Raw genomic sequence first — 5,000 nt, forward strand, 5'->3', positions numbered from 1 at the left:
AGGCCCGACCCTGCTTAGCTTCCGAGATCAGACGAGATCGGGCGTATTCAGGTTGGTGTGGCAGTAAGTGAATGAGTCCACCCTCTGACCCTTATTTATACATGTAAATACGTCAGGTAAAAGAAGAAAAAAGCTTACAGCACCTGGTATTCCCAGGCAGTCTCCCATCCAAGTACTAACCAGGACCGACCCTGCTTAGCTTCCGAGATCAGGCGTATTCTTTTTTTTTTTATCTTTTTTATTATTTTCCAGTTCACACATTTACAGCAAACTATAACACAGGGTATTATTTACATAAATCATCTCTGAGAAAAAAACCTTTTACAAACCCAACTTAATCCCCTTCTCTTGTCCATCCTACACAAAAACTCACTCAATTCTAATGCTTACAGGACAAATGTTACGTCAAATTAAAGAATACAGCTCAATCTGCATGCCCCAGTCTTTTCACCAGTTAAACAATATCTCCCCTCCCTCCCCTTCAGAAATTAATTTACTCCCACTCACAAAGAAACTTTCCGCCTTCTCCCCTCCATACTTATACATCAAGTTAACATCTCTTTTCATGATTGATTTAAACAAACTTTTTATTTTCACTTTCCGCCCCTCAAAGTGTGCGTAGTTCCTCCTGCAGACGACCGCGAGTCTGGCATGGCTCAAAACAAAATTCATTAGACAAAAATTAACGTCTTTTCTTTTTTCAAACGTACCAAACAAAAACATTGTCCTCCACCCTCCCTCCAAGTCCAGCTCAGCAGCCCAGTTTTCTTTCAAAAGTGCTTTTAAAAACTCAAAGAAATCAACTAACTCCCCACAGTCCAAAAAATAATGTAAAAAACTCTCATGACCACTTTTGCAAACATCACACATCGCATTTACATCATTATTAATCTTATTTAGCACCACGTTTGTATAAATCCTATTGTGTCTAATTAAGAAATCGTTGTTCTCACACTCTATACTATTATACCTTATCCCCATATTTGACCATATTTTCTTTACATTCATACCCACAAACACCCTGCTCCACACTTTCTCAGCTGCCGGCTCCTTCATCACATCCCCTATCAACCATCTGTATACTTTCTTCACACTCATATCTCCCATTTTAATCTTTTTCTCATTCTCCATCACATATAGCTCAGGCATGCTTGTCTCTCCCTTCACCACACATTCACTTTTGATGATCTTGGCCCACTCTAAGGGTATACTTGTTTTAATCTTTTCATATATTTTATTTATTTTCTCTCTATTTTCCATCCCCTCGAGCTCACATACCTGATCATATATGCAATTATTTCTTAAGAATCCTGGGATGACCTCATAAATGATGTCCTTTATTTGTCTAATCCCTCCTTCTATGAATTTGGGCTCATACAATGTTTTGCCATTGTGTTTAATTTTTTCGTTTAGAAACAGGGGCAGTTTTACCAACGGTTGTATCCTCTCACATTCATATTGCATCTTAGGTAAGAATTTCCTCCAGGCTTCAAAGACCTCTCTATAAAATTCTGGTATAGTTGTCGTCATTGACTGCTTTAGGCCCATGTACCACACATACTGTCCTATGCCACCCACATCATTCATATATTTCTCCATGAAATCCTTCCACCCATATTTATATCTTCCCACAATATATTTCTTCACCGTTTTAATCCTTACTGCTGTCTTTTTTGTTTCTATATCCAATAAGTTCAGCCCTCCTTCACACCTCTTTCCCACGAGTGTCCCCTGTGCAATCTTAACTCCCTTCCCCTCCCATATAAAATCACACACAATTTTGTTAAGGTCATTTTTAACCCACATTGGCATTTCTAATACAGACAACACATACACACAGCCTGATAGTAGCAAACTATTAACCACTGTCACCTTTCCCTTTAACCTGAGCTTCCTTGCCTTCCACCTCCCACATACAGTTTTTATTTTGTTGATGACTCCTGTCCATGTTGCCTCAGTTGCCTCTGTAGTTTCAACACCTAAATATATGCCCAACACTTTAATATACCTATCCTCCACCCTTAAACCTACTTCCTCTCTCTCTACGTTGCCTATATACATTATTTCTGATTTTTCTTTATTTATTCTAGCGCCCGAAGCTCTCCCATATATCTCTGCCAATTCTAGCACCCTTTTCACACTGTTCCCATCCCTCACTGTTACTGTTGTGTCGTCTGCATATTGATTTATTGTATGCACGCTCCCAGATGGTAGTTGTATTCCCCGAACTCTTGCGTCCTTTTTAATTAGTAAGGCCAGGGGCTCAGCCACAATGGCATAAAGCAATGCCGATAGTGGACATCCCTGCCTTATCAATCTCCCTAGACAAAATCTGTCAGTCAGCACTCCATTTACTTTGACACAGCTCCTTGCACCCTCGTACAACCTCCTCACCCACCCCACTAATCTCTCTCCAAATCCAAATCTCACCAGTGATCTAAATAAAAACTCATGCTCCACCCTATCAAACGCTTTATTCCAGTCTATAGCTAACGCTATTCCCCCGGCCCCGTCTCTCTTCATGAATTCTATTGTATCCCTAACTGTCGCTATTGTGTCAGCTATATCCCTACCTGGTATACTATAACTTTGAGATGTTTTAATTATATCCCCTATCACTCGTTTTATTCTGTTAGCCAACACCTTGGTCAAAATTTTGTAATCTACATTTAGCAGACTTATAGGCCTATAATTCTGCAAGTCTAGTTTACTTCCTTTCTTCTTAAACACTAAGGTAATTACACCTTCTACCATCCTACCATGCACTATCCCTGTTTTCTCAGTCTCCCTGAATACCTCTACTAAAATAGATGCCATCTGCTCCTTATATACTTTATAAAATTCAATCCCTATCCCATCACTCCCAGGACTCTTCCCGCTCTTCAGGCCCTCTATCGCCTCCATCACCTCACTCCTATTTATATCTCTGTCACACCATTCACTATCATCCACACTCAGCTTGCTTTCTACACTATCCAGTACCTCCACTATACTGTCCTCCTCTAATCCACCTCTCTGATATAACTCCCCATAAAACTCTTGCACCCTCTCCAGTATGGCCACATAGTCCGCTACTACCTCCCCCTCCTTATTCCTGATTTCGTGTATATATGTCCTGCTTTGTTTGCTTTTTTCTAGTCCCAGAAAATATGCTGTGCACCTTTCTCCCTCTAGCGCATATTTTGCCTTGCTCCGTAAAATTGCTCCTCTACATTTCTCTGCCTCATATCCCTGAAGTTCCATCTTTGCCTCTATATAATTCTCCATGCTGTAACCTTCATCATTCTCCGCTTTACTCAGCTCTCCCCTCAGTCTTTCCCTCAACTCCTTCTCTTTCTTCATCATTTTCACTTTTCTTTTCTTACTGTACCAAATGCTTATTGATTTAATCTTATTCTTCACCGTCTCCCATATCTCCCCAATCTGAGTATCTGCCCTATTGGCAACGTATTCTTTAATTTTCTCATTCTCCGTATCTAATAACTCCCTAATCTGTTGTTTATATTCGCCCTCTTCAATATAACCTGCATTCAAGATCCACATCCCTCCCCCTATCTCCTCTCTCCCTACTTTAATTCTGAATCTCACCCCGTCGTGGTCACTCAGTGCATTTATTTCATGTCTTATTCTGTCTATATGTTTTATATTCTCTCCCTGTGTTAAAACCAAATCTATCCTGCTTTGTTTCAATACACCATCCCTCATTTGTCTCCTGGTGAATTCCCTCCTCTCTGGATTCTCATATCTCCACACATCTACTAAATTCTTGTCCTTCATCATGTCCAACAAGTTCTCCCTCGATTTTTCCCATCTGAACACTACACCTTGCCCTATATCTAGCCTGCTACATTTAGTATTAAAGTCCCCAACTATTATACATCTTCCAATCACTAGCCCTTTCAGCTCCTCTATTATAATTCTTTTATCTATTTCTATATTCGGAACATATATATTAATTAGTCTAAACAACACATTTTGATACTTAAACTCTATTACTATTATCCTCCCTGTCCTATCTTTATATATCTCTATCTTTATATATCTCTTTTGTTTTTTAATCATTATAGCCACCCCTCTTGCATTCTTAGCCCCGTTATTATAATAAATCCCCCCCCCCCACACCTCCCTCACCTCCATAACTTTTACGTCATCCCAATTTGTCTCCTGTATGCATAGGATGTCACTTCTATATATATTTAAAAGTGACCTCAGTTTGCCTCTGTCCCTTAAACCATTCACATTAACAGAAGTTACTGTGGTCATGAGAGCTAAAAGAAAGAAAATATTTAAACCACAAACTAAAGCAAGACTCACATGCCAGACCGCTGTCCTTTATTCTCTCCCCGTGTCTTCTCCTCCTCTGCTTTCCTTTTGGCGGTCAGTCCCTGTTCTTTTTTCTTCTTCCCTCTCTTTTGTCCTCTGCCCTCCTTTCTTTGCTCCTCGTCCATTTTTTCCACCTGTTGTTCTGCTCTCCCTCGTTCATCGTCTGTAGCCTCCGCCGCATCATCGTCCTCCGCTTTTCCCCCCTGCTCCATCATCTGTTCGTCACCGTCTTTCTCAACACTGTCGCCGCTGTCAGATCTATACCGCCCTTCCCGTTCTCTTTCAGCTTCCTCGTTCCCACCTTCCGCCTTCTCTTCAGCTCCCCTTCCGTCATCGCTCTCTCCGTCTTTCTCCTCGATCTGTTCTCCTCTCTCCTCTTCCTCCTCTCTCGCCGCTGCGTTTTGTTCCTCACACTCCCGCGCATAATGCCCAGTCTTCTGGCACCTGAAGCACTTGAAATCAGGGCACTCCCTGAAGATGTGTCCTGGCTTGATGCAGAGTCGGCACACCCGCACCTGTCGGTCGTGTATTACCCTAAAGTACTCCGCTCCTCTGAGTGTCTCTAACTTGGTCGAGTACGGGAGTGATCGTACCTGCTCATTGAAGCGGACTTTTAAAAATCTTGTCCCGTCCACAATCTCCGTCCCCGGCCACTTGCGCCGTTTGATAGCCGATAT

General features: G+C 41.5%; 1 pseudogene; it reads right to left on the minus strand.

Annotated features, from left to right (window-relative positions):
• Nucleotides 1-69, minus strand: part of LOC133940600 (5S ribosomal RNA) — a 119-nt pseudogene extending 50 nt beyond the window's left edge.
• Nucleotides 70-5,000: the final 4,931 nt, after the last annotated feature.

Source organism: Platichthys flesus, chromosome 22 (genome assembly GCF_949316205.1).
Source record: "Platichthys flesus chromosome 22, fPlaFle2.1, whole genome shotgun sequence".
Taxonomy (NCBI): domain Eukaryota; kingdom Metazoa; phylum Chordata; class Actinopteri; order Pleuronectiformes; family Pleuronectidae; genus Platichthys; species Platichthys flesus.